Genomic DNA, 13,195 nt, shown 5'->3' with positions numbered 1-13,195 from the left:
GTCTTCATTGCTGTGCACAGGCTTTCTCTAGTTGCAGCGAGCGGGGGCTACTCTTTGTTGCGGTGCACGGGCTTCTCATTGTGGTGGCTTCTCTTGTTGTGGAGCTCGGGCTCTAGGCGCTCAGGCTTCAGTAGTTGTGGCTCGTGGGCTCTAGAGCACAGGCTCAGTAGTTGTGGCACACAGGCTTACTTGCTCTGCGGCATGTGGGATCTTCCCGGACCAGGGCTCGAACCCGTATCCCCTGCAGTGGCAGGCGGATTCTTAACCACTGCGCCACCAGGGAAGTCCAGAAGGTTCTTTTTTTTTTTTTGGCTGTGTTGGGTCTTTGTTGCTGCGTGCAGGCATTCTCTAGTTGTGGTGAGCAGGGGCTACTCTTTGTTGCGGTGCGCAGGCTTCTCATTGCGGTGGCTTCTCTTTGTTGTGGAGCACGGGCTCTAGGCATGCAGGCTTCAGTAGCCGTGGCACACAGGTTCTGTACTTGTGGCTCGCGGGCTCTAGAGCGCAGGCTCAGTAGTTGTGGCGCACGGGCTTAGTTGCTCCACGGCATGTGGGATCTTCCCGGACCAGGGCTCAAACACGTGTCCCCTGCATTGGCAGGTGGACTCCTACCCGCTGCGCCACCAGGGAAGCCCTGAATTAGAAGATTCTTAATGGCTAAAACTGTATTTAAAATTTTTCAGTGTTAACCCATCCCCCATCACAGTTTCCTATATACCACAGATGCTCATTTCTTGTTCAAATACTGTTTAGTCATGTGTTATAGATAAATAAAGGTCACACACCTTAACTATATGTGCAAATTTAGGCACAGTGAAAAAAAATACTGAAATCCAAAATAGTTGCCTATAATAGGTGCCTCTCCTTCTTGCTAGAAGTGCTGGATACAAAAGGGAAACTTGCAACATCTCTTTAGATGTTTAACAGGCATCTCAGTAAACACGCCCCCAACTGAGCTCCTGATCTCCTCTGCCCCCCTCCAGCCTGTTCTCCTTTGGTCTCCCCCACTGAACCCAGTAACTCCAGCCAGAATCCTCATTCCTTCCCTCCACCCTACATCCAGGCCATCACCAAGTCTTGCTATTTCTGCCAGCCATTGGGGAAACCCATACCACAGCTGAACCGAGACTGTACAAAAGGCAAGAGGGTGCACAGAAGAAATGGTCAACCCAGTTGACCAGCACGACTCCACCTTCCCTTCCAACTTCAAAAAGGGACTCTAATCTCGCTTTGTCTGCCACAACATCCTCCCTCCAGTTCAGTCTTCACCCAGTAGTCAGTTATTGTGTAACAAGTCAATTGTTTTTCTTGGCTTTTCATTGGGCTCAGGAGGAACAAAACTGTTTTCCGTGGTCTTGAAGGGCCTACATGCTATAGGACTCAGTTACCCCCATGACCGTACCTCGTGCCTCTCTGCTCCTTGCTCCCAGCAATGCAGCAACATCGGCCTCCTTTATGTCCTTCAACATGCCCAGCTTTTTCCAGCCTTAGCACCGTCATAAATGCTACACCTTCTAGACCTTTTCTTCCATCAGACACCTTCAGCATCACATCCCTAGAGGAGCCGTCTCAGACCACTCCAGCTCAGTCCCACCTTCTATTGTCTAGTACCTCTCAGTCCTTCAGAGTACTGAATCCCATCTCCATCCCTAAAGAAAGTCCCATGAGGGCAGAGAACTTTTGTTCTCCACTGCATACCTAGTACCAGTATCTGGCACATAGCAGCTACTCAATAAATAACAGTTGAGTCTGTGTCTATACAAAAAAAATAGGTCATTTCAATGTCTGGTTTAAAGCAACTTAAGTCATATTCAACTTTTTTTTCAAGTATACCTATTTACTAGGTCTATATTTTGATAAGTTTTTCTAACTCATAAATAATTACCACTAGCTCCATCTACATAGTATATTGTTAAAAACAGGTCTAATTTAACCTTTATATGCTACCCATTTTTAATGTCCTATTCAGCACATATGATAAGGAATAAAATGATTTGCAGAAAGTACTAGAAATATTAGCTGATTATTAGGTATACTGAGGATTTTTTTAAATTTCTTGAATTGGACTTCCCTGGTGGTGCAGTGGTTGGGAGTCCGCCTGCCAACGAAGGGGACACAGGTTCGAGCCCTGCTCTGGGAAGATCCCACATGTCGCTAGAGCAACTAAGCCCGTGCACCACAACTACTGAGCCTGAGCTCTAGAGCCCGTGAGCCACAACTACTGAGCCCGCGTGCCGCAACTACCAAAGCCCGCATGCCTAGAGCCCACGCTCTGCAACGAGAAGCCACTGCAATGAGAAGCCCGCGCACCACAACAAAGAGTAGCCCCCACTCGCCGCAACTAGAGAAAGCCCGCACGCAGCAACGAAGACCCAACGCAGCCCAAAAATAATAATAATAATAATAAATAAATTTATTAATAAATAAATAAAGCCAGGATCTTCATGATGTATCTTCAGCAGAATTTACATAATATTTTGTTTTGTTTGTTTGTTTACTACAAAGAACCTTCCTGGAATGTACACTCACCTTCAAGACCGATTCTAGGGTCCCCAAGCCTAGTAGTCACAGGATTCCAACAGCCATTGAGGAAGTACCTTACAGAGCTATAGATCTAACAATGGCAGGTAGGCGCACAGAGGGAGCTGTACCTCCAAGACCCAAGAAATGCAATTTTGTCAAACCAAGGAAAATTGTGCAGAGGGAGAACGTGAGGCAGGGGCTATTAAACCAGTACGACAGATCAGAGAGGGGTTGTGCCCGTTGATAAAGGCAGGACTGAAGTTTTGTAAAAGGTTCTGGGGAAACATTAACAACTCAGACAAAGACACTAGCACTGGTTTCAGGCCAGGTCAAGGAAAAATACTTAACTGAGCTCTGCAATTGAGAAAAAATCTAGATGGACTCCTGTAGAAGCAGTTGGCACTTGGCAAAATCTCAAAGGTCAAAAGAGACAGTTTAAAAAAAAAAACCACACACACACACACACACACACAAGTTGTCTTGACAGTTACTTTCAGAACAATCATTAATTATAATTAAATGACAATAGAAAAAGTGATAAACAATATAGGAACATGAGTGAGTCAAGTATAATTATCTGTAGGGCATGCAATTCACAAGACTCTGTTCAAAACTGAGCTGTAAGTTTTAGATGGAAATCGCAGAAAGATTGCCAAAGACGAGGCTTTGATTTGGAAACAGAGAAGTGCTGAAATGATTGCACCATCCCCACACTTAGCTATGCCTTGCTCGTTACTTAGTCATCAGCCTCCATCAAGGGCTCGTGGTGGCACGGAAAATAATGAAACCAGAGAAACCAGAGAAAATATGGCAGCTTAACAGGAGAGGTCTGGGGAAAAAAAATCATGCTTACTCAGAAAGATATGTTTGTGGCTCTATTTTGAGTAGAACACACAAGTAGTACCACGCTTTCAGTCATACCTATGCTGTGTAAAAGCCTGTGTTTTATTCATTTATTTGACAAGTATTTATGGAGTACCTACTCTGTGGCAGACTCTGCTCTAAGGTGCTTGGGATAAATCAATAAATGAAGCAGACGGTCTAGTGGGGAAGAGACAGACAATGAGCCATACAATCATACAGCATGGAAAAAAGTACTGTATGAAAAAATAGAGCAGGGTAGGGAGATAGAGAGTGCCAAGAGGAAGGAGGAAGTGCTGTCTTAGACAAAAGGAGAAAGAGTAAAGACTTGGAGGAGGTGAAAAAGTGAACCGTGGATGTATTGGGGGAAGATGGTTCACGGAGAGGGAGCAAAGACTGCAAAGGCCACGGGGGGCATGAAGCTGTGGCTAAAGCAAAGTGCTAACAGAGTCAGCGGTAGGAGGTGTGATTAAAGAGGTAATGGGACTAGAAAGGCAGTGCTTCATGTGGCTTTTGAGGGAGACACAGAGGACCTGGAAGGTTTTCAGCAGGGGAGTGACATGATCTGACTTTGTTTTATGAGTCGCTCTGGATACTGAGTCAAGAACCAAGCATATGGGATAAAGGGCAAAGGTGGAAGCAGGGAGAACAGATAAGCAGACTGCAGTTCCCCCTGACAATTTCACTGATCTCTAGCCAATGAGGAAAAGGCAAGACCCTTCACACATTACTAGGATGTGTGAGAACATGGGTGTTACCATTTGATTCAGGGTCTGTGGGCCTCCTACACGTCCCGCTGCGAGAGTGACTTCTAGGTTCTACTCTGGGAAGGATGCTGGGAGAATATTCTAAGATCCCTGCCTCCCAGGCTTGGTCTCATCTGCTGGGAGTGATTGTCTATGAATATGGAGCCACTGCAGATACAAGGCACAAATTCCAGGGCTCATTAGTACCCTCGGAGTTAGTAGCTTCTGTTTACTCATTGGCAACTCTACATATAACTTGAGGTGCAACCTGGAACCCACAATGTAGGGCAAAGAGCCAAGGAGGTACCTGGGCCAAACTATTGTTTGCACCAGCTGGTTAGAGCTAGCTTGTTACAGGATTCCCTTTGCTCTGCAAATAGGATTTCTTTTTTTTTTTTTTGCAAATAGGATTTCACTGGAGGCAATTCTCTGAATACTTCTTCAGCCACCTGCCCTCCTTCCTCTTGTCTTTGTCTTAGCCAAGAGTATACCAGCAGCCCCACTGGAAACACCACACCACTGTGGCTCACAGAGCTATATATTCACTTGGTATTGTTCTTCCTCAGTGGATCTCTTTGTTCACTCTCCCTAATTTTGAGAAAATGCACTTTTTCCTATAATTATCTAATAAATTCCTTCTAATTTTGACAAAATGCATTTTTCCCCTTCTCATAATTACCTAGTAACAAGTCTGGGCCTTTCAAAGGATGTTAAAGAGCAGATAAAAGAGGTATAAACTTTTAAACAATGTGATGGGCACCTAAGCACTACAACAATTCACCTCCTCCCTACACTTGGCCTCCACCATCCTGCCATGCTTTCAGAGGCTTAGCTGTGGATAAAGCTTCCATTCTGGTTGCTTTCTGATTTCACTACCTCTCCATCATACTCTAGCCAACAATTTTTGCTAAAATGCTTGTGGAAAAAAGTAGAAGTCATCCAAATAAATATGATCCATAATACATGCCTATGGAATGCAAAAATGCTGTTATTTTAGATGGTAATGAATTTGGGCAAAGAAATTCTTATTTTATTTATTGAGCCCTGAACTATAAAATAGGAACACTGAGGGATGCAAATGTTATTCAGACAAAAATCCTGCCTCTTAATTTCTGTTTGGCAAGGAAAACAGTATATGTACAAGTAGCAAGTGATATAAAATGCCATGAGAAGTGCACAGATAAGATACTGTGGCAGTTCTGAGAAAGTCTCATACTGTGATTATGATTACGACCAGTTAACACTAACCAACAAAAGTCATAATAGGACCTACTTAAGTTTGCTCTATTGTATTCAGTTCTTTTACACAAAATATTTCTACTTTGCATTAGCCGTTTCCAGAATCTATATCCCGTTGTCAGCAAGACACTTGCCAGTCACTCACTTGACAGATATAATAGCATCATTCTTTTTGCCTCTAATCAACATCATATAGCTCTCTGAGAGAAAAGAAAAAGGCACCTTGGTGATTCTAAGTTACATTTTCTCCATACAACTAAGATACAAAAACCAAAAGAAACTGGCAAAAATAGTGCCTGCCTATAATGGCAATGGCACTTGGTCAAAAGGAGTGATCTTAGGAAGAGAATCCTGGATTACAACCAGCAGAAGAGGTCAGGAAAGGAGTAGGGTAGTGAGATAAGAATTAAAACACAGGCATCCAAAACATCCAAACATGATGTATATCAAGTTGACTATGTACCATACCATACTGACTACACACCAGGCACTGTTCCAAGCCCTGTTTACAAAGTAGATTAACTTATTTAATCCTTATAACAACCCTGTGAGGTAGGCATTTCACAGTTGGGGAAACTGAGTCACAGAGAGATTTAGGTAACCTGCTTACAGCCCATACGTGGCCAAGCCAGGATTTGAATCAAGGTAGACTGTGTTCTTAGCCACTTCCCCATGGAGTTTAAATTTAATGTGAATGGTCATCCTTTTCCCCCAGGTTGTATTTTCACTCTGGCTAGCTACCTTTTCTTTCCCTCCACATGTGACCAAATTTTGCTGACTACCCCCAGAACAAACTAGCCCACAGAGCCAAGTTCTCCTCTGCATCAGTACGCTGCAGCTTTTGCCTTTTATAATCTAGCTAAATTCCCACGTAAATTCTCAACCACTACATTCTTCCCTGGGAAAGTCTAAATTAAATAGTAAGATCATCTGCATGGAGAAATATATCATAGATATTAGCTGGTAGGATAAAAATAACAGCAACAGAAAAAACATCAGGCCATTGAATTTTCTGTTAATAATAAGTTGCAGGGCCCCATTGAGTTTTCTGTGTCACCAAATCCTCCCAGCTGTTACACAAAGGCAACTTTGTCTTGAGAAGGCTACTGAGAAGATGGGCTTAATCTTGGCAAGGGCTTGGTGTACCAAGAACCATGTTATTATTTTTAAAAATAAATGACAGCAAACAAAAAGAAATATTATTTAAGCTGTCTTTTCAAAAGGCACAATGCTATCATCATCATGGACACGGATCCCAACTTTCAGAAACATGAATATTTTACTTGAGCTCAAAAGGCCCAAATACACATTTTCAGAATGGCAATCAAATTGACCTAAGAGAATTAACATCTGAAAAAAATCTTATTCACTTTATTAAATACTTCTTTTTTTCTTTTGGCATGATGTGTAATGCTTAAAATGATTGAGCCAGGTCTCAGTGCTCTGAAAGGTAAATATTTTTTATTATAATTTTTACAGGCTGGCATTTCCTTGGTCAGGTAGAAGTGGCCTGTTCCTGTTTCAGCTACACAATGCCCCACAGTTATTGCACATCCACCCATTGCTCATTGTTATGTATAGTTAACTCTTGCTCACTCACATGTGGATTATCCATTGCTTCTGAGATCAGGTTGTTTTTTTCCCCAGTAGGTGGAAACTCAAGGAATATGAGCAAAATTGACTATTAGCCAAAGCAAAGTATAATCAGGAGGCAAACGCTGTCAGCAAATCCCCTTTCATCAACATACACCCACCTACTATGGTCTTGGCACTGGGCCGCCATGTTCCTAAGAACCACAAACATACAGTATTCCCAAAGACAAATATCGTGATTTGAGGCTGGCGATTGTTTTCTTGATTAATGTAAACGGCTGTAATTTTAAGTATATATTTTGCACTACCCGGAATCTGCTGAGACAAAAGGATTGATATTTTCTCAAAATCACAAAGGGTTTTCAGGGTTACACCAGCCCTTTGTCTTCTGATGTCATCTCTCTTAAGTGGCCTTCAGAAAGGTAGATTTTGATTTCTAAAATGACCCCACTCTTAAAACCTGACAGGGTTTACCAAAAAGAGAAACTAAAAAATATAGTCGAGCATTTCTATCATAGTATCAGTTTCCTCATGTTCTGTATTTTACAGACATATAAACTGTTTACATCTAAACACACCCACAAATCACTTTTGCATAAACTAAGTTCCTAAGATGACAAAAACTCAACATCCACAATGAAAAAGAATGCTCGTATTATATACCTAGATTACATAAACTAAGCTGTGATTTTTTGTTTTTCAGGTGTCCTTAAACCATTGCAGAAAGTAGAGGAAAGGCAGAGTGGAGTGTAGTTGAAAGAAAGGCTTGTGCCTTTTGTAACCAGTTTACTTTGGGTTGTACCTAGAGATGACATCTTGAACTCATTCAGATGAGCCATCTATTGCAGTGCACTAGGAGCACAAAAGGGGGGTGAGCCTCAAATTCCTACAGTTGCCAGTTTACCTGCAATAGTTGGAGGGCATCGATAATCTCCATGTGAGCTTTCGGGTGAACACACTACTTAACAGGGTTTGGAGCTCACCTGTTTCTTGGCATTTTATTCCTCCAGACACTCTCTCCCCTTCTACTTTCACTGGAAAATTCCTTCCTTGCCCCCTTTTCCGGGCAAAAAGTAAAAGGTTCTGAAAAGAGGGGGTACAATGACTTCGAGGGAAGGATATCCTTTGCCTCTGCCTCCTTTCCCCCATACAGAGGGTGACAGAATAGAAGGGGAGGCAAATATGAAAGGAGCAGAAACAATCAGAAAGCAAGCTCAGACCATCTCAGGAGCGTTTTACCGACAAGATGATTCAGGACCACACACAAAAAGTGGCAGGGTGCCATTTCCCCCTAAATCCCTCTGTATGAGACGTTTTGAACAACTTGAGGTGGCAGTTGAACAATTACTTATTATCATTTCTATGCTAGTTCTTCTCTGGAGTTTCTAAAGGCCTTCTATCTCATAACCCAAGTCATCCCTGCATTGCCATTATTGAAAATCTTTTTCCAGTTGTCCTTTGAAACAATTGCTCTGAGCAGGTGGTTGTTTTGACTAACACACATCTTAGAATATTAAACCAGAAAATCAACATCGTCATAAGACACAGAGACTGCTCCCAAGAGGAAAAATATAACCTTTAACTTGGAATCACTCCGACAAACATTTTTTAAACTGCGTTTACATATTCATTGTAATTTCACAAACGTGTGGCACATAAATTCTAGATTCATGCAAAATCTATCTTTTTTCTAAGTCTTATGAATCCCAAACTTAAGCCCTCTTCAGAGTAAGTTTTTTCTAGGATTATGTGTCCTCTGGGAAAACTGAATCACAGTTTCACTTGAACCTCGGTCCAACTTTGAGGAGATCTCCCTCCCCCCACCAGCACCCCTGTATCCAGTCCTGAAAAACCAGAAGGGACTTGAAATGTGGAGATGGGAACCTGTCTGAAACAGGCAAATACTTTCCTACAGCAGTCAAAGCTCAGTCCTCTGGGACGTGATTTATTTTTAATCAACAGATCAAGAGTAGAATTTGGAAAGCAAATTCATTTTGTAAGAAAATAACTTCATCTACGTTAACCTTCTAATCTTTGTTTAAATTACTGAGAAGAGATTCTGTTACTAGTAAACCAAAGAGAACAGTCTAATCTGAATGCTCTTATCATGTGAGGGAAAAAAATGCGAGTAGTCCTAAACACTAGTCAGAGCAAGTACTGAAGACACGTGTCCAGAAGTACATAGTTTCCTTGCTTCCTATCTTGATTTCATCCTCAGTGTCACCAACTGCTTTGGGCAAAATTTACTCTACAGCAGCACAGGTAGGGAATCAAAACTACATTGACAAAACTATAGAGATTGGAGTAAAGTGATGATGCCGAGTTTTCAATCTTACAAGTTTCTGAAAACTCAAAAACTAAGAGAAAGATAATAAATCTTCAAAATTTGATTCATTTTCAGCATATGTTCACAAAAGATCCTTGAGCAGAATTTAAGTATAACCTAGTCAGGTAAAGAAGCATGGCAGAGTTAGGCTAGGAGGTTGGTTTTTGTCAGTTTATTTCTTCCTTTAACAAATATTGAAGTAATGAGCCGGGCTCTTCTGAAATGTCTGATTCCTCATTCTCCCTGTGTGCAGTAATTAAGCAATGGTATGTATTGGGCTGGCCAAAAAGTTCGTTCGGGCTTTTTCCATACAATGTTACACAAAAGTCTGAACGAACTTCTTGGCCAGCCCAATGTATCAGAACAAGGTGAAGGGTAAGGTAGGCAAGAAAGAATACATGAGCTTCCCTGGTGGCGCAGTGGTTGAGCATCCACCTGCCGATGCTAGGGGACGCGGGTTCGTGCCCCGGTCCGGGAAGATCCCACATGCCGCGGAGCGGCTGGGCCCATGAGCCATGGCCGCTGAGCCTGTGCGTCTGGAGCCTGTGCCCGGCAACGGGAGAGGCCACAACAGTGAAAGGCCCGCGTACCACAAAATAAATAAATAAAAGGATACAAAAACCCAAATTTCTTTCTTTCCTTCCTCCTGTTTCCATTTCAGACTGGTTTAGTTTTGTTTCCCTCCAAGATTTCATATCCTCAATCTGACAAGGATTATGGTTTAAATTAACAGCAACACAAACTCCCGCAAAATGCTATCTCATCGCCTTGACCGGGTACTTGGCTTTGTCTTTGTCTAGAGGTTGTGTTTTACTCTGCTGACAACCTTTCACCCTTTAGGACTGGCACCTGCAATTCTCAGACGCTCTTGGTCTAAACTGCAATGGTCCTTCATACCGTGGCAACCTCTTCATGTTTGTTTTGTCAACCCGTTGCTTTCTCTGCCCTAAAAAATTTGTGTGACTCCAGCATTACAAGTTTGAAAGAACACATTTCTAACCTACATTCATGCTAAAGAAAACTGAGTGAGCCATTACAACGCCACTAGAAAAAAGTTGCTTGATTTTTCGTTCAAATCAGTACAGCCTATGGGTGAGTACCTGGAGGACACTATCTCTGATTAGCTTTCAAGAAAGAAGCCTCATCCCCAAATGCCTTGGGACAGTACCCAAGAGTATATGAACTTTTGCCTAAATAAAAAATGAATCACTTATTTGGAAAATTCCACTTCATTTATTTTAACTGATTTCTTAAATATCCGGTGACTGATCTGTCAGCTGTCTGAGTTCATCAACTCTACGCTTCTATGCGGACTGAATTTTTAACTTTAAACAACTAAGCCTGTACTGAGTGTTACCTTCGGAGGTAAACGAGTAGAAGAAGACATCACACGCCCCAGCAACCCTCCCCCACCCCCGCCTTACCACTCACTTAAGCGAGACGCCTGTCATAAAGGTTTCCTCAATCTCACTTTAATAATCTGAGTCTAAAAAGTCACCTGTGCCTCTGGACGGCCCAATCGTATGCTTTCAAGAGCGAAAAAAAAAAAATCTGTTTCTTGTATGGAAAAGGTTTCATCACCAGAGGAAACAATGGGGCTGACTGTATATGATTTTCTGCTTTTCCAGAAGCTGACGCTTTTAAAATCTTTTTATAAACCATTTCTTTCCCGTTAAATATACCAGAGTCGGAACGGGGGGATGGTAGAATGAGGGGAGATAAGGGCTAAAAAGAGAAGAAAACAAGATTTCAAAATTGGGACCCAAATGTAAGATTAAGGGACAGTAGTTAGAAGGATTGCCCAAAGCTACCTTACCTTTGTTATGTATTTGCAGTCGCCCACTTCAGAAATTAACACCATTCACAGCCCGGTAGCAATTGACAGAGCTAGGAAGTAACCTACAACATCTTCTCGGCCTCCCTCTTTTTAATGTAAAACCAAAATAAGGAGTGTCCAGCTACTCCCTACCGCGCCGCTTAAAGCAACAGATCGTTTGAGGCTTAACTCCCAGGCTCTGGGAATTCCAGTTTGTCAGAATTTCTTAACCTTGGAAACCTGCAGAGAGAAACTCTCTACGAGGAACAACTCCCTGAGCCCCGGCTTCTCACTGTCCCCAACTGCACATTCCAAAGTGGGAAGCACGAGCGATAACCAGAAGGCAGCTCTCGGGGGCTAAATTCCTGGCGGGAGCGTGAACTTGAAAGCGCGGCGCTTCCACTGGCCGAGTGGCGTCGGATCCGCACCCGGGGGAGACCGGCGGCCCGGGGAGCCCTGCTGCGTCCGGCGCTGCGCGCGGAGAGCGCTCAGAGTCTCGGCTCCAGCTCTTCCCTGTTTCCTCCTCCCTCTACCCTCCCCCAGCCGAGGCTCTGCGCCTCACAGTAGCAAGGTTGTCTCTCGTCTACTCCCTTCCCTTAAACTCACCAAACCAGATTTTTACTCCCAGCACCGGCAACTTCCCGTAAATCTGCATTGAAATTTTATCCTGCTCGCTGAGCCTTCGCTGGCTGAAGGCCAGTGCAACATTCCTGTTGTTTTAGGAGGCAGATACCTTTGCTGAAGGTTAAAAAAAAAGAAAAAAGAAAAAAAAAATCTTGTCTTGACTGGGAGAGATTTGGGGACTTCACCTCACAGACTTCTCTCCCCGCTCAAAAAAGTCACATCCATTTCAGACAGCCAGAAACAGCCCCAGAAGTGGCACCTGCTCCACCTGAGGACATCTGTCTGAATCAGACGTCTGGCCCCTTTGGGCTGTTGAGGGAACCCAAGCAGAACCACGTTTGAGGAATAAGGAACCAGCTGTTGAATCACGAGCCGATCAGTACAGCCCACCCCCGTTCTTCCCCCCTAGTAAAGAAGTCATTTGACCAGGTAGGATCACCGCGAGCCCGGCGGCGGGCCTGAAGACGGGGGAACCTCCCAGAGTGTCCTTACCTGAGGCAGAGCACCGCTTGGATGACCACAGGCAGGAACGTCACGCGGACCAATCCCTGACCTTTGCCCGGGCCTTCACAGCAGGGCCTGGGGCCTGGGCGCTGCTCGTTCACAAGTGGCTCATGTTAATGCGCTCTGATCTAAAGTTGCAGCTGGTTTCTAGAAAGGGAACAAAAAACACTGCATTTAAAAACAGCAGCCAAGCCCTCCCTTCACCTTGCCTGATCTCTGGGTAGTTAGTTCTAACTCCCACCCCATCCCCGTCGCAAAGAAATCCGCAATCTGTGCCCCACCCCTTCGCATTACCTGTTTATACAAGAGTTAAGGAGCCTCACGCATTTCAATTGAGCGCTAAGCCTGTTTGTAGGCGCGTAATCGGCCAACAGGAATCGAATTCTGTGACTAAACAAACTAGAAGAGGAAGCAGGCACCACCAGGAACCTAAAACGGAGTTGTGATTTCGGGTTGCAATGTCATTCAACTGAGAAAAAAAAAAAAAAAAAAGTGCTGCTTCTCCCTGGGCTGCTTTAGTGAAGAAATACTCCAAAATTTTTTTTTGGCGGGTTAAATTAGTTAATGCATACAAAAAGCTTAGAACAGTGCCTGGCACATTGTGTTAGCTGCCACTATATATTTTTTAATTATTATTATTATTTGTACTGTGGCTTTTTTGTGAAGAGGAGAGGTCCTGGTCAGAGAAATGGGCTCTTGATACAGCATTGCCACTCACTAGCTGTAAGGCTTTGAGCCAGTGTTTTTGTTTTTGTTGTTTTTTTAACCTCTCCCAGCCTCTGTTTCTGGAAGATGCTAACGATGAGGTTTTTGCAGTTTACATTCATTGTGGACAGTCTTGAATGTGATGGAAAATAAAGGTCCTGTAAAATAGTGTTCAGATGATTTCCATCTCACTTAAAAGTTGCAAGGTTGACAAGATACATGAAAATAAATCGGCCTGTACACTCCATGAAGTTCACTAAC

The 13,195-nt window shown here is 43.3% G+C and overlaps 1 protein-coding gene across 1 annotated transcript in view; it reads right to left on the bottom strand.

Annotated features, from left to right (window-relative positions):
- The window catches only part of RBM47 (RNA binding motif protein 47), a 176,966-nt gene extending 164,495 nt beyond the window's left edge, over positions 1–12,471 (bottom strand). Inside the window, exon 1 of the mRNA XM_024118411.3 lies at positions 12,218–12,471. The gene's annotated coding sequence lies outside the window, so the exon portion shown is untranslated. The remainder of the gene's footprint in view (positions 1–12,217) is intronic.
- Positions 12,472–13,195: the final 724 nt, after the last annotated feature.

The sequence above is a fragment of the Physeter macrocephalus genome, chromosome 7, assembly GCF_002837175.3.
Source record: "Physeter macrocephalus isolate SW-GA chromosome 7, ASM283717v5, whole genome shotgun sequence".
NCBI classification, from domain to species: domain Eukaryota; kingdom Metazoa; phylum Chordata; class Mammalia; order Artiodactyla; family Physeteridae; genus Physeter; species Physeter macrocephalus.
This window is presented reverse-complemented; position numbering and strand designations above follow the sequence as displayed.